Source organism: Bufo bufo, chromosome 1 (genome assembly GCF_905171765.1).
Source record: "Bufo bufo chromosome 1, aBufBuf1.1, whole genome shotgun sequence".
Taxonomy (NCBI): domain Eukaryota; kingdom Metazoa; phylum Chordata; class Amphibia; order Anura; family Bufonidae; genus Bufo; species Bufo bufo.
This window is the reverse complement of record NC_053389.1, coordinates 578,407,837-578,430,286: the sequence shown is the minus strand read 5'-3', so window position 1 is coordinate 578,430,286 and position 22,450 is coordinate 578,407,837.

Here is a 22,450-nt window from a genome sequence, read left to right as displayed (position 1 = left end):
GGGCACTGAGAAGGGGTATTTTATATTGGCACATTATGGGAACATTAGCTCAACTGGGGCATTACAAGGGGGTATGTTTTGCACATTATAAGGAGAATTATTTCTACTGGAGGGGGGCATTATGGTGGTCTTTATTACTCCCCCATGGTATAAGCTCCCTAGTAGCAGCACCAGCCTCTCCCTGCTCTGCTATCCCTCTGCCCCTTCTGCAAATCTTTCTCATTAGGATAAAGCACAACATCAGCTCCACTGAGCCCCCCAGCCAAAGTGTTGAAGTGGTTTCCGAGATCTCCAAGGGCCAAGCCAAGTAATTGTAAGTTTTCATGTGGAGTATGTTTATTATATAGTAACAAACACCTGTTTCTGCTCGGACCTCCGGGGCACTGATGGTGCAGGACTGCACTCCCACAGCAATAAATGTAGGCGATTTCCAGCCACCGGTATTGGTAAAATCCATTCAACTTTATTTTTTCTCCATTAAAAGCAGTTACAAAAACACCTGTGATATTATTTTATAATGTCCTTGGCAATTAACAAACGTATGAAAAAATTATAAAAATTGTCAATAATAAAAAAAAAAAAAGCAGTTACAAAAGATAAATACGAAACAGGCCTCACATCTCTCTCACGCATTTCGGGTACACGCTTGTAGCACCCTTAATCATAGAGTCCATTTTCATGTGGAGTATGTTTATGTTATACACATATAGCCTACACTGTGCCACACAATATACAGTATACCTCTACACTGTGTATGTAGGGGTTATACTGTTTATTGTACAGCATGGCACAGAGGTTATATTGTCCGGCATGGTATAACATTTTATGTACAGTATACAGTAATCCGCCTTGCCATCTATGCTTTGAATCTGGTTTTATATGTTACTTGGTTTTTGTACATTTACTTGCGTGTGCTAGTTGAGACCTGCTGTGATTGGGTTTTAGTTAGTTATTAAATGCTAACATGACAGTTTTTTTGTTTTGCACATTATTGATGATTGTATTTAATGACTACTCTTCTAAGGGTATTGCCTTCCTTTATACTGCAGTTCTCCTGTACCACTCTGCCTGCGACTTTTAGCAGTTTAAGCAGTAATTAATGATTTTCTTTTGCTCTCAATAAATCTTGTGTTAAGCATAAAAAAAATATATATATACAGTACAGACCAAAAGTTTGGACACACCTTCTCATTCAAAGAGTTTTCTTTATTTTCATGACTATGAAGGCATCAAAACTATGAATTAACACATGTGGAATTATATGCATAACAAACAAGTGTGAAACAACTGAAAATATGTCATATTCTAGGTTCTTCAAAGTAGCCACCTTTTGCTTTGATTACTGCTTTGCACACTCTTGGCATTCTCTTGATGAGCTTCAAGAGGTAGTCACCTGAAATGGTCTTCCAACAGTCTTGAAGGAGTTCCCAGAGATGCTTAGCACTTGTTGGCCCTTTTGCCTTCACTCTGCGGTCCAGCTCACCCCAAACCATCTCGATTGGGTTCAGGTCCGGTGACTGTGGAGGCCAGGTCATCTGGTGCAGCACCCCATCACTCTCCTTCATGGTCAAATAGCCCTTACTTTCAAAGTTTTCCAAATTTTTCAGCTGACTGGCTGACCTTCATTTCTTAAAGTAATGATGGCCACTCGTTTTTCTTTACTTAGCTGCTTTTTTCTTGCCATAATACAAATTCTAACAGTCTATTCAGTAGGACTATCAGCTGTGTATCCACCTGACTTCTCCTCAACGCAACTGATGGTCCCAACCCCATTTATAAGGCAAGAAATCCCACTTATTAAACCTGACAGGGCACACCTGTGAAGTGAAAACCATTTCAGGGGACTACCTCTTGAAGCTGATCAAGAGAATGCCAAGAGTGTGCAAAGCAGTAATCAGAGCTAAAGGTGGCTACTTTGAAAAACCTAGAACATGACATATTTTCAGTTGTTTCACACTTGTATGTTATGTATATAATTCCACATGTGTTAATTCATAGTTTTGATGCCTTCAGTGTGAATCTACAATTTTCATAGTCATGAAAATAAAGAAAACTCTTGGAATGACAAGGTGAGTCCAAACTTTTGGTCTGTACTGTATATGGTGAGACGGTTGCAAGTACTTTTCTGATATGATTTCATCGAGCAGTTTTACCTAGAAACTGCACTGCCCCCGCCAATCAGCTGTATGAGGAGACGGAGTGCGCTGTGTGCATGTGCCATCTCCCTTCCCTCTTCCTGCTGCTGCTGCGTATGGCAAAGCTGCAGAAGAGTTAGGTATAAAGAAGGGAGAAGGCATGTACGCACTGCGTGTGCCGTCTACTCATACAGCTGATCGTGGGGGTGCCAGGAGTCGGACCCCCGTTGGTCTGATATTTCTGACCTGTCCTGAGGATTGGTCATCAATATTAAAAGTTGCAAAAACCCCTTTAACCCCTTAAAGACCAGGCTTTTTTTCATTTTTCCATTTTGGATTTTTCTTCACCACGTTCCAATAGACATAAGTTATATTTTTCCGCTCACATAACTATATTAGGGATTATTTTTTGTGGGAAAAGATGTATTTTTTAATGTCACAGTTTAATTTACTATGTCTTGTATTATAAACTTTTAAACTTTTAATATATATATATATATATATATTTAATTTAAAACTTTTTTTCACTTTTTTTTGTAGCTATTAGTCCCCTTAGGGGCCTAGTACATGGGATCTTTTGATCCCCTCTCCTATTGTCTATTAGGTTGTCATGCATAGTTCAGTATGGAGAAAGCCATGGCAGGCCTGGAGCGCTTACGCAGAGTCCAGGTTGCCATGGCAACCTATCAGAGTCCCACGATTTCACTGCTGGGGCTCCGATCGGAAGTAAGAGGGAGCTGCATCTCTCTGCCTTTATTCACCTTGATCGCGGCACCTGAGGGGTTAAATGACAGGGGCAGCACGATCCCGCTTCCTGTCATTGCGGGCGGGTGCGGGCTATATGATACAGCAAGCACCAGTTGTGTATGGAGTTGGCCCGCTGCAGAGGCTTGCTCCATACACGTGCAGACGCATAACGTCATATATATGCTGCGTTATGGGTTAATGGGTTAAATAGGTTTTCTTATGAAAACATAGACCAACACGGCACTTACTAATGTATTGTTATTATCCATATTTACTCCTTTGCTGGTTTGATTCATTTTCCATCACATTATACACTGCTCGTTTCCATGGTTACAACCACCCTCCAATCCACCAGTGGTGGTCTTTCTTTTACACTATAGGAAAAGGCAGCAGCATCTCTGGTGACCCGGAACATGGGAGTGCACACCACTGCTGGTGGATTGCAGGGTGGTCATAACCATAGAAAAGAACTATGTATAATGTCATGGAAAAATGATTCAAGAAAGCAAAGGAGGCAATATGGAGAATCACAATACATTAATACATTTCTTTCATTAACTTTTTTTATGTTAAAAAAGGGGTGCAGGTGACAGCAACAAACAAGCAGGTGCCAAACTAACCTAATTTTTCACAATGCGTTGTTGAGACTGATATCCACTGTCCTTCATACATCTCTGAGGCCACCTCCTCCCAGGCCACATCCTTCTTTAGACGGTCATGGTAACGATCGGACCGTGTGTCCCATAGTTCTGGTCCCTCTTGCACTAATGTGATCAACTTTTCCACATCATGCAGAGGCATTTTACTTTTCTATATTGCCTGTTTGAAATGTGGCTTGTAAACTGGCTGGGTCTCCAGAGCTGAATTGCAGGGTTTCAGTCATGTGGCATGCTGTAACAATAACAACAGATCCGCAAAAAACGGAAGACATACGGATAGCATCCGTGTGGCATCATTTTTTTTTGAGGAAACATTGAAATCAATAAGACCACGGACCACATAGAATAGGACAGATGCAAAAAATGCGAATCGAATGCGGTAAAATACTGCAGACGTGTGAATGGACCCTAAATAATATTTGTCAGTACACAAGGTTTTCTACAATTCTCATCTTGGTCCAAACTGCTGACTATGGCTTTCTGGCATCTACGTGAGCTTACTGTTATGTCTGAGAAGGCAAGCTAAATAATAAACATACCATCTTTGAAGGAACTCTTCAGTAAAAACACACATTTTAAGACCACATAAGTCACATTAAAATGTGGCAGCCCTGTAACGAGTTCAAGAAAGCATTACAGGGAAGGAATTTTGTATATAACGAAGAATTTAAAATAAACAATCTACCAGACTGTTGCTTTATTTCCTAAAACACATTAAGTTCTTAGAATAAGATACTAATTCTATAAAAAAAAAAATGTGATTACTGCATTTATACAAAAGTTTAGTAATGAATGCTGGTTCACAGGCACTTGCCTTCAGTCCTAGGATGCACAACTTCACCTCCAACCATCAGGACAAAGGTTTGGAGAAAACACATACTTCACTATTAGAGATGAGTGAATTCAACCCAAATTTTCAAAAAGCTTGGATTGAAACCAAATTTGAATTGTTGGGGATTCGATTTAAATGAATTCCTTAAAATGGTGTAAGCCATTTTTTAGGACAGAAGACAGGAACGATGAAGAAGGAAGATCACATGACTCTGGGAAGTGTCTGTTTATACACACTGGCAGCCATTTGCCACCAAAAAGCAACATTTTTGCACTATTTGTTAAAAAACATATGTTGCTGTCACTTTGACATTGCTAATGATTCCTTGAGCTTGAAAGGTGTTACATAACGTCCTCAGAGACCACAGAATTCAATTCAGATTAAATTTATTGGGACCCCAATTGGATGTCTGATTCAGCCAAATCTAATCCAAATAAAATTTCACGAAATGTGCTCATCACTATTCACTATTCACTTTTCCACTTATGCACGCCACAAAAGGCTTTAAAATATATAACTGCACCACTGAACGGCAAATATATATATTTTTTGCCACTAATACATGCCAAAAAGGGCTTTAGAACATATAACTGCACTGCTGAACGACAAATGTATAGTTTTTTGACACTAATACATGCCAAAAAAGGCTTTAGAACATATAACTGCACTGCTAAGCGGCAAATATATATTTTTTGGGAGATCACAAATTCTATAATTTTAAAATTTATTGCGAATATTACACGAAAAATTAGCAAAATATCGCGAAAACAAATATAGCCTATTCCGCTCATCACTAACTAATACACGCCAAAAAGGGCTATAATTTTCTCACTTCATCACACAACAGCAAATATTTTTTTTGTACCACTAGCACAAAACATGTTTGGGATGCTCTGGATCGACGTATACGACAGCGTGTTCCAGTTCCTGCTAATATTCTGCAACTTTGCACAGCTATTGAAGAGGAGTGGACCAACATTTCATAGGCAAGAATCAACAACCTGAACAACTCTATGCGATGGAGATGTGTTGAGACAAATGGTGGCCACACCAGATACTGACTGGTTTTCTGACCCCCCCCCCCCCAGTAAGGCAAAACTGTGCACATTTCAGTGGTCTTTTATTGTGGGCAGTCTAAGGCACACTGTGTCTAATCATCACCTTGATATGCCACACCTGTGAGGTGGGATGGATTATCTCGGCAAAAGAGAAGTACTCACCAACACAGATTTAGACAGTTTAGTGAACAATATGTAAGAGCAATGGGTCTATTGTCTATGTAGAAAATGTTTTAGATCTTTGAGTGAAGCTCATGTAAAATGGGAGCAAAACCGAAAGTGTTGCGTTTATATTTTTGGTCAGTGTATTTTATTGCCACTAATACACGACAAAAAGAGATTTACAACATATAACTGCACCTCTAAACGGCAAATATATATATTTTTTGCCACTAGTACACGCCAAAAAGGGCTGTCATTTTCTCACTTCACCACACAACGGCCAAAAAATATTTTCCGCCACTAATACACACAAAAAAGTGCTTTAGAACATTAAACTGCACCGCTGAACGGCAAATAAATATTTTTTTGCCACTAATACACGCCAAAAAGTTCTGTCATTTTATCACTTTACCACAAACGACAAATACTTTTTTTTTGTGCCACTAATACACGCCAAAAAGGGCTATAGAACATATAACTGCACAGCTGAAGGCAAATAATATATATATTTTTGCCACTAATATATGCTAAAAAGGGCTTTAGAACATATAACTTCACTACTGAATGGCAAATAGGCCCTTACATTTTCCACTTATACACTCGACAAAAAGGCTTTAGAACATTTAACTACACTGCTGATTGGCAAATAATATATATTTTTTTGCCACTAATACATGCCAAAAAGGACTTTAGAACGTATAACTGCACCGCTGAAGACAAATACAGTCAGGTCCATAAATATTGGGACATGGACACAGTTCTAACATTTTTGGCTCTATACACCAACACAATGGATTTGAAATGAAACGAACAAGATGTGCTTTAACTGCAGACTGTCAGCTTTAATTTGAGGGTATTTACATCCAAAAAAGGGTGAACGGTGTAGGAATTACAACAGTTTGCATATGTGCCTCCCATTTGTTAAGGGACCAAAAGTAATGGGACAGAATAATAATCATACATCAAACTTTCACTTTTTAATACTTGGTTACAAATCCTTTGCAGTCAATTACAGCCTGAAGTCTGGAACGCATAGACATCACCAGACGCTGGGTTTTATCCCTGGTGATGCTCTGCCAGGCCTCTACTGCAACTGTCTTCAGTTCCTGCTTGTTCTTGGGGCATTTTCCCTTCAGTTTTGTCTTCAGCAAGTGAAATGCATGCTCAATCGGATTCAGGTCAAGTTTGACTTGGCCATTGCATAACATTCAACTCTTTGGTTGCTTTTGCAGTATGCTTTGGGTCATTGTCCATCTGCACTGTGAAGCGCCGTCCAATAAGTTCTGAAGCATTTGGCTGAATATGAGCAGATAATATTGCCCGAAACTCTTCAGAATTCATCCTGCTGCTTTTGTCAGCAGTCACATCATCAATAAATAGAAGAGAACCAGTTCCATTGGCAGCCATACATGCCCACGCCATGACACTACCACCACCATGCTTCACTGATAAGGTGGTATGCTTAGGATCATGAGCAGTTCCTCTCCTTCTCCATACTCTTCTCTTCCCATCACTCTGGTACAAGTTGATCTTGGTCTCATCTGTCCATACGATGTTGTTCCAGAACTGTCAAGGCTTTTTTTTATGTCGTTTGGCAAACTCTAATCTGGCCTTCCTGTTTTTGAGGCTCACCAATGGTTTAAATCTTGTGGTGAACCCTCTGTATTCACTCTGGTGAAGTCTTCTCTTGATTGTTGACTTTGACACACATACACCTACCTCCTGGAGAGTGTTCTTGATCTGGCCAACTGTTGTGAAAGGTGTTTTCTTTACCAGGGAAAGAATTCTTTGGTCATCCACCACAGTTGTTTTCCATGGTCTTCCGGGTCTTTTGGTGTTGCTGAGCTCACCGGTGCGTTCCTTTTTTTTAAGAATGTTCCAAACAGTTGTTTTGGCCACGCCTAATGTTTTTGCTATCTCTCTGATGGGTTTGTTTTGTTTTTTCAGCCTACTGATGGCTTGCTTCACTGATAGTGACAGCTCTTTGGATGTCATCTTGAGAGCTGACAGCAACAGATTCCAAATACAAATAGCACACTTCAAAAGAACTCTGGACCTTTTATCTGCTCATTGTAATTGGAATAATGAGGGAATAACACGCACCTGGCCATGGAACAGCCGAGAAGCCAATTGTTCCATTACTTTTGGTCCCTTAACAAGTGGGAGGCACATATGCAAACTGTTGTAATTCCTACACCGTTCACCTGTTTTGGATGTAAATACCCTCAGAATAAAGCTGACAGTCTGCAGTTAAAGCACATCTTGTTCGTTTAATTTCAAATCCATTGTGGTGGTGTATAGAGCCAAAAATTTTACAATTTTGTTGATGTCCCAATATATATATTTTTTTTGCCACTAATACATGCCAAAAAGGGCTGTAATTTTCTCACTTCACCACACAACGGCAAATACTTTTTTTTGTGCCACTAATACACTCCAAAAAGGGATTTAGAACATATAACTGCACCGCTCAACAGCAAATAAAATATATTTTTTGCCACTAATAATACCAAAAAGGACTGTAATTTTCTCACTTCACCGCACAACGCCAAATACTTTTTTTGTACCACTAATACACGCCAAAAAGGGCTTTAGAACATATACAGTTGCAAGAAAAAGTATGTGAACCCTTTGGAATGATATGGATTTCTGCACAAATTGGTCATAAAATGTGATCTGATCTTCATCTATGTCACAACAATAGACAATCACAGTCTGCTTAAACTAATAACACACAAAGACTTAAATGTTACCATGTTTTTATTGAACACACTTGGTAAACATTCACAGTGCATGTGGAAAAAGTATGTGAATCCCTAGACTAATGACATCTCCAAGAGCTAATTGGAGTGAGGTGGCAGCCAACTGCTAATAGGAGTGAGGTAGCTGCCCTATAAAAAACACACACCAGTTCTGGGTTTGCTTTTCACAAGAAGCATTGCCTAATGTGAATGATGCCTCGCACAAAAGAGCTCTCAGAAGACCTACGATTAAGAATTGTTGACTTGCATAAAGCTGGAAAGGGTTATAAAAGTATCTCCAAAAGCCTTGCTGTTCATCAGTCCACGGTAAGACAAATTGTCTATAAATGAAGAAAGTTCAGCACTGCTGCTACTCTCCCTAGGAGTGGCCGTCCTGTAAAGATGACTGCAAGAGCACAGCGCAGACTGCTCAATGAGGTGAAGAAGAATCCTAGAGTGTCAGCTAAAGACTTACAAAAGTCTCTGGCATATGCTAACATCCCTGTTAGCGAATCTACGATACGTAAAACACTAAACAAGAATGGATTTCATGGGAGGATACCACAGAGGAAGCCACTGCTGTCCAAAAAAAACATTGCTGCACGTTTACAGTTCACCACACAACGGCAAAAAAAATTTGCGCCACTAATACATGCAAAAAAGTACTTTAGAACATTAAACTGCACCGCTGAACAGCAAATAAATATTTTTTTGTCACTAATACACGCCAAAAAGTTCTGTCATTTTATCACTTCACCACAAACGAGAAATACTTTTTTTGTGCCACTAATACACACCAAAAAGAGCTTTAGAACATATAACTGCACAGCTGAAGGCAAATAATATATATATTTTTGCCACTAATACACGCTACAAAGGGCTTTAGAACATATAACTTCACCACTGAATGGCAAATAGGCCCTTACATTTTCCACTTATACACTCCACAAAAAGGCTTTAGAACATATAACTGCACCGCTAAATGGCAAATATATATATTTTTGCCTCTAATACATGCCAAAAAGGGCTGTAATTTTCTCACTTCACCACACAACGGCAAATACTTTTTTTTGTGCCACTAATACACTCCAAAAAGGTATTTAGAACATATAACTGCACCGCTCAACAGAAAATAATATATATATTTTTTGCCACTAATAATACCAAAAAGGGCTGTAATTTTCTCACTTCACCGCACAACGGCAAATACTTTTTTTGTACCACTAATACACACCAAAAAGGGCTTTAGAACATATAACTGCACCGCTAAACGGCAAATATTATATATATTTTTTGCCACTAATACACGCCAAAAAGGGCTGTAATTTTCTCACTTAACCACACAACGGCAAATAATTTTTTTGCCACTAATACATGCCACAAAGGGCTTTAGAACATATAACTGCAATGCTGAATGGCAAATATATTTTTTGTGCCACTAATACATGCAAAAAAGGGCTTTAGAACAAATAACTGCACGGCTGAAGGCAAATATATATATTTTTGTCACTATTACACGCCTAAAAGAGCTTTAGAACATATAACTGCACCGCTGAATGGCAAATATAATTTCTTTTGCCACTAATACATGCCAAAAAGGGCTGTAATTTGCTCACTTCACCACACAACGGAAAACACTTTTTTTTTCTGCCACTAATACATGCAAAAAAGTGCTTTAGAACATATAACTGCACCTCTGAACGGCAAATATATATTTTTTTACCTCTAATAGACGCCAAAAAGGGCTGTTATTTTATCACTTCACCACACAATCACAAATACTTTTTTTTGTGCCACTAATACACGCGAAAAATAGCTTTAGAACATATAACTGCACCGCTGAATGGCAAATATATATTTTTTGGCCACTAATACATGGCAAAAAGAGCTTTCATTTTCTCACTTCACCACACAACGGCAAATACTTTTTTTCACCACCCCGTACTGTGCCCTCTTATACCCTTTTATCCGGTCACGATATGGCGGTGTGATCCGGTCACTGTAAACAGGTGTTATCCGGTCAATCTATGGCGGTGGTATCCAATAACTGGATGGTCATAACTGTATCCCTTTCCCTGCCCACGGCATTCTTTTTTAGACCTGGCATGATCGGGAAAAATATGCAGATTGCGGTGCTAAGTGCCTTTGCACCACAATTTGTGTCAGAAATACGCCTAACATAGATGTATTTCTATATAATAAATGACCAATGTATTATTATTCGGGGGTAGGGATAATATCTTTATATTCTATAGATTCTAGTGTATTATACTGTGGCCTGTATTTCCCAGTAGAAAATGATCCTTGGGAAACACAGTCCTCATCCCTGACCTACAGGACCAGGTAGCGCTCTGTCAGTACATGGCGGCCTCCCCTCTCCGCCACGCTGCTCCGCTGTGTACTGATGCTTATTCTGACACTAGGGCTGGGTTCACATCCTATTTTATTTAATGTATACCAAAAATTTATGCGTTAACAGATGCCTCAGACTGATGCCGTACAGTGGCGTCCGTTCACCATACAGTTCCATGGTAGAAAAGAAAAATCAGTTAACGTATGCATTTTTTTAATGGACTCTGCAGGATACAAAAACGTTGAGTGCTGCACATTTGTATACATCAAACCGATAGGAAATAACATTTTTCTAAGCTCCAGCAGGGCACATTTTTGAGAGTTTCCCTTTAAGACGCATAAAAATGGCCCGATTAAAATACTTTTTTTCCCCCCGCGAATCGTCCAGGCCGATGTTCATCAATCACTACCCGTGAGACTACTGCACGTGCCGTGCAAGGGTTAATGTGCCGGCATTGGTGATTTCACCGATGGTGGCGCATACTTCAGGGGTCCGGCTATCAGTGACAGCCGGACCCCTGCCGCTGATTGGGCGGGCGCAGCTCCTGCACGCGCTCGATCAGCGCGCCGTAGCTGTACTGCACTGGTATTTTGTACTTAGTTTGCAGCGCCGTACAGCTACGGCGCTGGTAGCGAACGGGTTAAAAAATGCCATCATGGAGCACAGCATAACTAGCCTACACTTTACAAGAAAGAACCCTGATTATAAATAAGACAGTGAGGGACATTTATTAAGCTACTTACACCACTATTGTTGCGTAAAAAAGTTGCAAATTATGGTGCACACCATATTTGCGCCATATTTGACAACTTTTTGAGCTTCTCACAACTTTTCCAAAGTGACAAGAAAAGGGGCACGGCTCAGATTTACTAGAACTTACTTTGAGAAGGCAGGTCTCTGGAGAAAAAGGATACTGGCTGAATTGCCTCTGTATGTAGAAGTTATCTCAGCCACTCAATTCATATATAATAAACTGAATAGTTTGTTAAAAAATCAATAATTTTTTTTATATAGAACTACCCTGGTTGAGATTCTGTAGGTGCTTATCTGTATCTAGTACAGTCAATCTACTGTGCCATTTGCTACTTGTGCAGGGGATGTGGGACTGGGGGCCTACCTTTGCTCAGGGCCCACCGAGAGATTCACTTGCTCCCCTGTGGGTCAGTTTGAGCCTGCTTAAGGATTAATGGCAAACACCCACAAGATCAAAATGCTCATGTCCGGTATTGCTCCATTTCTGTTCACTGTTATTCATCCGTCATCTACCTGCAATGCAATATATCTGGCATCCTCTACATTACTGGATCAGTTCCTCTTTCCATAACCCTCAGCATTCAGCTTCTGTCATCCACTGGTGAATTTAAGCACGTTGGGGGAGATTTATCAAACTGGCGTAAAGTGGAATTGGCTTAGTTGTCCATAGCAACCAATCAGATTTCACCTTTCATTTTCCAAAGAAGCTGTGAAATCTGCTTGGTTGCTATGGGCAGCTAAGCCAGGTCTACTTTAAACCAGTTTGATAAATCTCCCCCATTGTTTTCTACCAGTAATTATAGATGTTTCATGTATGTGATTTTTGACACCATCTGGTTGTTGTGCAGTTCAGTCCTACTCTAAGTCCTGGAGGTATCTAAGTACCATGATCCACAGTTAGGATGCAGGAAAGGTGACTGCTATAGGTGAAATTGAGTTTCAGGTTTCCCCTGAAGAACCTCATAAAGAAGTACAAAGCAATTAGTTAACTTAACAGGCACTCTTTCATCCAAGACTATATCGAGGATACAAATATAGAATAGTGCAAATAGTATAGTGGAGAGGTATAGTAAAGAGAACTTTTTTTATGTGACCACCTTAATATACGTCAACATCTAATAATATGATTGAAAATAAATAGATTAATAATTAATTGTTGTTCTTTTAGTGGTGTATAAATTCCAGCATCTACTGTATATATATAAAAAAGGACGTATGTGTGTACTGTATGCATGTATGTTCCGCGAAAATTTAAAAACGCAACCATCCATTTCAACGAAATTTGATATACACATCCCTTGCTACCTGGAAAGAAATCTTGCGGGGGGTCTCAGCTCTCTAGGATGTAACGTTCCCGAGGTATTCCCAAAAAATGACCTGCATTATTCAGTATAAGACTGCCAGCCTTAAATCCTAACTGCCATACACATGGTTACATGTCCCTTATCAGCCAATAGAAGCTCGCAGGTCCTACTCCAGGTTGCCATAACAACTGATCACAGGTTTTAGCAGTTCGCAGGTCCTGAAATATTCAGTCATATGACGTATGACGGCACAACTACAGTTCTACATGCATGACGGGCGTGGAGGAGTTCACTGTTAAAGGGGCGAGCGCTGTGGAGTTCACTGTTAAAGGGGCGGGCACCATTGAGTTCACTGTTAAAGGGGCGGGCACCGTGGAGTTCACTGTTAAAGGGGCGGTCACTGTTAAAGGGGCGGCCACTGTGAAAGTCACTGTTAAAGGGGCGGTCACTGTTAATGGGGCGGTCACTGTGAAAGTCACTATTAAAGGTGCGCTCACTGTGAAAGTCACTGTTAAAGGGGCGGTCACTGTTAAAGGGGCAGCCACTATGAAAGTCACTGTTAAAGGGGCGGTCACTGTGAAAGTCACTGTTACTTAATATAAAATTGCAATAAAGAAATACCCGAGCAACACCGGGTCATCAGCTAGTATATAAATAAATAAATATTAATGCGTAACACTCTGATAATTAATATAAAATTTAATGAAGCAAAAAATTAAAAATAGTTCAGAAAGTCAATCAGTGTCCCTATATATTGCCGATTAGTTCAGTATTTCCATAATTAGTATATTAACTTGCTTTTTATCATATTAATTAGGGGATAAAATGTCTTCTTCAGTGATTGTGAAAAGAAACTGGTGACAAAATATATAGAAAAAAGAAATAATGGGAAATGTAAAAACATTTATAAAGAATATAAAAACAATACATAAAATTGGTGATGGGTGTTATAGGATTTTTTTTTAATCATGTTGATATAAAAAAAATATTAAATAAAAAAATTAAAATAAAAAAATAATAAAATAATGAAAATATGAAAAAATACAAAAATAATTATGATAGGTGACAGTGTCCCTTTGATTCTTGTTCTAATTGCTATCTTGAATCAGTTCATTTATAATAGGATACAATGTTCTTACTGAGCTCAGTAATTATTTTAATACTATATGTTAGAGTTTGCTACTATGTAGCTTGATTACCGTATTGATGTTTGTACTGGGAGCAGTTTTGATACTTTCACTGGCCGTGTCTTTCCATTCATTGAACATTGTATCATATTATAATTTAATTGAAACTCTGTTGCAGCAAAATCCTCAGTTTTGGGTAATTAGTCTTGGGCCTGAAGATCCTGCTTTACAAATCGTGGATGCATTTCTCTCAACTTTGGGGGTCTCCTATTAGGATCCTGATGCAGGTTTGTCTTCTGTGGCTCATTTTCAGGCTTTAGAACAGGGATTCAGGACATTTAAGAATATTCTGCAGACTTTAGACAGTGGGTTACTGCTAGTGATTGAAATGATCTCCCTCCATAGTTGGTATCATTTTGTCTATCTACTGAGATTAAAGATGCCATGTATAATGTAGCCCAGGGGAGTTGCTAGGGTCTCAAAATCTCCGGGGCCCAAGCCCCAATGCATATGGTCCCAGTCGACGCCCCCACCCTAGCACTTAAGACATTTTACTTGCTTTACTTGCTGCATAGACACTATCAAACATACAGGACTATACAGCAGCACATACCTCTCTCATCCAGTGTCTCCCAGGTGATGTCTCCTCTGATGTACTGTAGATATTCTCTGTCATCATCTTTTCCATTCAGCCTAGAAATCTTATTTCATCTGTGCCTCGTCTCTACAGAGTGTGATACACAGACATCTTAGCTTCCTCACTTTTCTATCATCATCCAACATCCTTGAGTCCCAAAAGTTTTATCTTGCTACTCTCTGTGCTCCCCAATACCACCAAATACTATCCTTAAGAAAAATGACTGTCATACAGATAGTCCCCCCATAGTAATAGTGCTCCTCCAAGACCCACCAATAGTAATTCCCTCCCAGAGGGCCCTCATTAGTAATACTGCCCCCTACAGTGCCTCCAACTGTGAAAAGCTCCCCAAGAGTCCCTCCATTAGCAGAAGAGCCCTCCAGTATTAATAATGACCTTACAGACCCTCAGTAGTAATAAGGCTGATGTATAAGGCTCCTATAGAGCTCTCTGTATCAATCTGGACCTCTATAATGTCCCCTGCCGTGCCCCCTATAGTAATAATCCTCCCTGTAGTGCCCTCAGAAATTATAATGCAACAGCCATTCCAACATACAGGCCCACGTAAATAACATAATTTCCCTACCTCGACCATGCAGTCCCATGTAAATAACATCACACAATCTCTCCTGCCTCCTCCAACATACAGTCTCATGTAAATAACATCAATGCCTTGCCTTCAGCTCCCTCTAACATACAGTCCCATGTAAGAAACATCACTCCCTCCCAAACCACCTCCTCCATACAGGCCCATGTAAATAACATAATTTTCCACCCTCCACCACACAGTCCCATGTAAATAAGATCACACCATCTCTCCTGCCTCCTCCAACATACAGCCCCATGTAAACAACATAAATTCTCAGCCTTCAGCCCCCTCCAACATACAGTCCCATGTACAAAACATAATTCCCTCCCTTCAGCCTCATCCAACACAAAGTCCCTGTAAGAAACATCACTCCCTCCCAAACCGACTCCCTCATACAGTCCCATGTAAGGTTACATGCACACGAATGTAAAAAAAAAAAAAAAAAGGCCGTTAGAAGCAGACTTTTTATGACTATTTTCTAACCCTTTGTGCATATATTTTCTCACCATCTGACTGTTAAAACGGATGAATTTCATTGGCTTATCCCAACCCCCCATAATTGTAAATAATGCCCCAATATTGGCCCCTAGTATACATAATGTCCCCCACAGTGGCCTCCAATACTAATTATATCCCTCATAGTGGCCACCAGCATTAATAATGTCCCCCATAGTGGCCCCCAGCATAAGTAATGCCCCCCATAGTGGCCCCCATCATTAATAATGTCCCCATAATGGCCCCAGCAGTAATAATGTCCCCCATAGTGGCCCCCAGCATTAATAATGTCCTCCATAGTGGCCCCAGCATTAATAATGTTCCCCATAATGGCCCTCAGCAGTAGTAATGACCCCCGTAGGGGCCCCCAGCACTAATAGTGTTCCCCATAGTGTCCCCCAACAGTAGTAATGTCCCTTATAGTGGACCCCAGCATTAGGACCCTTATTAATGTTCCCCAAAGGGACCCAAGCAGTTTTAATGACTCTCATAATGGCCTCCAGCAGTAGTAATGTCCCCAATAATGGCCCCTAGCGCCAATAATGTTTCCCATAGAGGCCCTTAACATTAATAATGTTCCCAATATTGGCCCCCAGCATTAATAATGTCCCTCATAGTGTGCAATTCAACCCTACTGTAAGTCCTGGGGTATTTGAGTACCATGAGCCACAGTTAAGGCTACTTTTACACTCGCGTTTTGTGCGGATCCGTCATGGACGGATCCGTTCAGATAATACAACCGTCTGCATCCGTTCAGAACGGATCCGTTTGTATTATCTTTAACATAGCCAAGACGGATCCGTCATGAACACCATTAAAAGTCAATGGAGGACGGATCCGTTTTCTAGTGTGCCAGTGAAAATGGATCCGTCCTTATTGACTTACAGTGTGTGCCAGGACAGGATCCGTTTGGCTCAGTTTCATCAGATGGACACCAAAATGCTGCAAGCAGCGTTTTGGTGTCCGTCTCCAAAGCGGAATAGAGACTTGAACTGATGCAAACTAAGTCAAAAATTCTCAATTTTCAAATTCAATTCATTTGCTTTTAAGACAGAAAGTGATACCTCATAAAATATACCTTACATTTCCCTTATGTCTACTTTATGTTGGCATAATTTCGTAAATGACATTTTATTTTTTGGATTGATGTTAGATGGAGTACAATTTTAAATTACATTTTTAAAAACGTTAAGAAAATTAAAGAAAAACATTTTTTAAAGGACCAATTTGGTTATGAAGTCACATTGAGGGGCTTATATAATAGAAACCACTCATAAATTACCCCATTTTAGAAACTACACCCTCAGGTTATTCAAATATGATTTTACAAACATTGTTAACCCTCTATGTGTTCCACAAGAATAAAAAGAAAATAGATAAATCTCAAAAATTCACTTCTTTTTGCAGATTTTCCATTTTAATCATTTTTTCCTGTTAGGCAGCAAGGGGTAACAGCAAAACAAAACAATGTTTATTACCCTGATTCTGCAGTCTACAGAAAGACCCCATATCTGGTCGTAAACTGCTGTATGGGAACACCGCAGGGCTCAGAAGGGAAGGAGCAACATATGAATTTTGGAAGGCATATTTCACTGGGATAATTTTAAGTTGTCATGTCACATTTGAAGACACCCTGATGCACCCCTATAGCATAAACTCCCAAAAGTGACCCCATTTCAGAAAATATGGGATAAACTTACAGTTTTATTGGTACGATTTTGGGGTACATATGATTTTTGATTGCTCGATATTACACTTTTTGTGAGGCAAGGTAACCAAAAAATGGCTGCTTTGGTACAGTTTATATTTTTTATTTTTTACGGCATTCATCCAACAGGACAGATCATGTGTTATTTTTAAAGAGCAGGTTGTTACGTACACGATGATACCAAATTTGTCAATTTTTATTTCTTTGTTTCAGTTTTACATAATAAAGCATTTCTGGAAATAAAATAATGTTTTTGTGTCTCCATTTTCGGAAATATTTTTTTTTTTTCCTTTTTACTGCTGATAGTTCTGTATAGTGGCTTGTTTTGCAAGAAGAGTTGCCGTTTTAATTGGTACAATTTTTAGGTACATAAGTTTTTTGATCATTCAATATTGAACTTTTTGTGGGCAAGGTGGCAAAAAGTGGCTGTGTTGGCACAGTTTTTCTTAAAAATTTTTTACGAGGTTCACCTGAGGGAGTAGATCATGGGATATATTTATAAAGCTCGTTGTTACGGATGGAGCGATAGCTAATATGTCTATTTTTTTAATTTTTTTTATAAAAAACACAAATGCAATAGCACTCTGCAACCTGCACTCTGCCCTGCCTCTATGCTGGATGTTAAATAAGGCATTGGTGTACATTTTGGCCAAAGCATAATAAGCCACTCACCACGTCAATATAAAATTGAGTCTGCTTTTACAGCGCCTACCAGTAGCCATTTGGCTCCAGGAGAAGTAAATAGTGGGCTCAGCATGCATGTTGGTACTTGCATCCCTGGATCCGATGAAAGCTGTCACGGCACCGGACGGGGTTAAAAGCAGAGTGTGCCTGGCGTGCATGCTGTACCTGCGCTCCCTGGACTTTGTGTGGCTGTCATGGCCCATAACAGGTAGGAACTAGTGTTAGGGACCACTCATAGAGGCGACCTTGATGTGGTGAGTGGCTTATTACGCTTTGGCCAAAATGTACACCAATGCCTCATTCAACATCCAGCATAGAGGCAGGGCAGAGTGCTGGTTGCAGAGTGCTATTGCATTTGTGTTTTTGCGTTTGTATATGTATTTCGCCATAGCTATGTGCACCTGCATACAGGTTTTGCTGACTGAACCCCCCACATTTTTTTCTTTGTAGTATATATTGGAGGCGTGGCGATCTCCATGCAGTCATGCACACCTGACCAGTTAGTCTGCCCTGGAGGCTGGTTTTAAAGTCAGTATAAAACTGAGTCTGCTTTTACAGCGCCTACCAGTAGCCATTTGTCTCCAGGAGAAGTAAATAGTGTGCTCAGCATGCATGTTGGTACTTGCATCCCTGGATCCGATGAAAGCTGTCACGGCACCGGACGGGGTTAAAAGTAGAGTGTGCCTGGCGTGCATGCTATACCTGCGCTCCCTGGACTTTGTGTGGCTGTCATGGCCCATAACAGGTAGGAACTAGTGTTAGGGACCACTCATAGAGGCGATCTTGACGTGGTGAGTGGCTTATTATGCTTTGGCCAAAATGTACACCAATGCCTCATTCAACATCCAGCATAGAGGCATTGGTGTACATTTTGGCCAAAGCATAATAAGCCACTCACCACGTCAAGATCGCCTCTATGAGTGGTCCCTAACACTAGTTCCTACCTGTTACATCCAGCATGGAACACCTTATCCATGGGGGTTAATCCCTCACCAATCTGATATTGAAGGCCTATCACAAAGTTTCGGAAAACGTCTTTAATGTTGTTTTAAATACAAACTAAGCAGAGGTTTCCACTGGTTGGGTCTGAGCTTGAGCCCTAAATAGTAGCATCGCAACTCAAGAAACGATCTTATCAAGTCTCAGTAGCAGGGAGAGTAATGTTTAAAGGCATAAAGCATAATACGTAAATCACTATTAAAGTGGAATGCATTTTGATTTAAATAATGTTGTCCCTGTTAAATTTAAAAAGTTTTTTATTTTATTTAATTTTTTATTAAAATTATAATTTAAATGTCACAAAAACATGCTTAATGAAATATACTTACATATAAACCCAAACAGAAATCACTGCTTATGGGTTCTTTAAGGGTGGAATTACATAGAAAATTGAGGTTGGAAATTTTGATTTTGTGTGCACCTTGTTCTGAAACAAAATCAAGTTGCTCCACTCACTTCAAGCACGCAAGCAGGCAGTGAGAACTTTTATGTTTAGGAATTTAAGATTTCTTATCTTAAAGCTTACATCTGGAATATATGAAATGTGTACTTCCTCCAAGCCTATTTTTAACTTTTTGCCATTTCTAATTTTGACTATAAAGGCGTGGAGGTATAGTTATGAAGAAAGTGATAATATCATACTGTACCTAAGCTCCATCAAAGTAACTAAAATAAGTCAAACCTATGTGAATCAGCCAAACTGAAAAGGAATCATATATTGGTATCTGTGGTGTCAACACCTGCTAGCTGTTATGTACTCAACCAAGAAACAAACATTTTGATCTCAAAGTCTAATTTTTCTAAGAGAACTATAAAAAAGGAAAAAAATATAAAAATTAAGAAGTATGTTTGAAAGTGGGGAGATAGTAGTATGTTAAGAGCAGTGATGGACGAACATCGGCTAGGACGTTTCGCAAACGCACGTTCGCGATCAAATGTTTGCGAACCACACGTTCGCGGCGAACCCCATTCACTTTAATGGCAGGCGAACCTGAAAAACCTTCAGGTCATATTTTCAGCCACTAAATACCTACTAGAAGTGCACAAATAGTCCCACAACATGGAGGGTGATATACCAGTAGGGGATCAATGGCAAAAATTCCGACAAAAAATATGTATTTTAATCAGGGGCCATTTTTACGTGTCTTAAAGGGAATCTCTCAAAAATGTGCCCTGCTGGAGCCTAGAAAAAAAAATATTTTAGGCCACGGGAGTACAGGCCCCAAAAATTATGCACTCACCTGACAGAAAAGAACAAGTAATTATCATGCTGGACGTATATTAGACGGTCAGTGGATAACAATTTTACTGTAGGCCAGTACAGGCCCCAAAAATTTGGCATTCAGCTGACAGAAAAGAACAAGTGATTATGTGGCTGGAGGTACATTAGGTGGTCACTGAATAACAATTTAGCCTCCTGCACACGAACGTGTGCGCCCCGTGGCCGTGCTGCAGCCCGCAAATTGGGGGCCAAAATGCACGAACACCGACCGAGGGGCGGCCGCAGCGGATCGGGTACCCATTCACTTTAATGGGTCCGTGATTCGCCCGTTCCGCAAAAAGATAAGACTGAGTAGTGCTTTCATGGGATTCCGTTCCGTGCAACCGTTCCGCAACATTCCTCATCTCCAGATTTGCGGACCCATTGAAGTGAATGGGTCCGCATCCGTGATGCGGAATGCCCATGGAACAGCACCCGTGTATTGCGGATCAGCAAATGCGGTCCGCAATATGGCAACGGACAGCACATGTTCGTGTGCAGGAGGCCTTTTGCTGTAGGCCAGTACTGGCCCCAAAAATTAAGAACCAAGAAAAGAGCAAGAGATTATGTGGCTGGAGGTACATTAGGTGGTCACTTAATAACAATTTTACTGTAGGCCAGTTGAGTACAGGACCCAAAAATTAGGCATTAACTTGACAGAAAAGAACAAGTGATTATGTGGCTGGAGGTACATTAGGTGGTCACTGAATAAAATTTTTACTGTAGGCCAGTGGAGTACAGGCCCCAAAAATTACCCCTCAATCAGTATTTTGTAGAAGCAGGTATATCAAACCCCTCAATCAGTATTTTGTGGAAGCAGGTATATCAAACCCCTTAATCAGTATTTTGTGGAAGCAGGTATATTGCACCCCTCAATCAGTTTTTTTGGGGCAACAGGTATATCACACACGTTGCAAATAGTTGTTCCAATAGCACTTGTCCCTTTATATACCTGCGGTATCGCAGAAGAACGGCACACAACTTCTGCACAATGCAAATGCACTATATACTTTCTATGTTAGAAAATATATTATAGGTATATCACACCCCTCAATCAGTTTTTTTGGGAGCAACAAGTATATCACACCAGTTGAAATTAGTTAATCCAATAACGTTTGTCCCTCTATCTAACTGCGGTATCGCAGCAGAACCACCCACAACTGCTGCACAATACAAATGCACTATAATATACTTTCTATGTTAGAAAGTATAGTATAAGTAAATCACACCCCTCAGTATATCACACCTATTGATAGCACACTTATACCAGTCCTTAAAAGGACTTTTGTGGCCCTATTAGCTAGCGTTTTGTGTCCCTAACAGTCTGTCCCTGCTCCACAAAGAAACCTCTGCCTACACTGGCAAAACACAGAATGTAAAATGGCGGCCAGATCAGGTTCTGTTATAGGGTGGGGGTGTATCCATGTGCTGAAACATCTCAATTGGCTGTCCTGTCCCACCTTATGGATGTGTCAGACTCATGGGTCAAAGTTCGGCGCAATGCAAAAGAATATGGCGCATGCAAAGATCGCCATATGTTCGTATGTTCAGTGAATCGCGAACTAGCAAAGTTCACAGCGAAACGACCGCTGGGCGAACTGCAAGATCATCTTTAGTTAAGAGGATATTTAGAAGATAATATTTATTGTTCTTGTCATTAATATATAATTTAATACCATTATATGATGTGTCTGCATGTGCTTCCCATGCAATTTATCTATTCTTAAGAAGGTTGTGTCACTTCAGCAAATGGCATTTATCATGTAGAGAAAGTTAATACATGCTCCCTTTGCTGGATTGATTCATTTTTTCATCACATTATACACTGCTCCTATCAAGGGGTTATGACCCTGCAATTCAGCAGCGGTGGCCGTGCTTGCACATTATAGGAAAAGGTGCCTATTAGTGTTGGGTGAGCATGCCCGGCCGAACACTAGTTCGTATCAAGTATCGCAATGCTCGGCACATCGCGGTGTTCGGCCGAATACCGCGTGTGCTCAAGCGCGATGCTAAAGTCATCTCTCCGCACGCTAGTTTGCTGCTACGCAGCCAATAAATGTGCAGGTGAGTATTGCCATTCACTGTAATGTTGCAGCCATGTTGGCTTTACAGTGATTGGCTGGCCGGAACGCGTCAAGGGTGCTATATAGCACCTGATGAAACGTGTTCGGCTCAGTATTAGTCAGGGAAAGAGATGGCCTTGCGG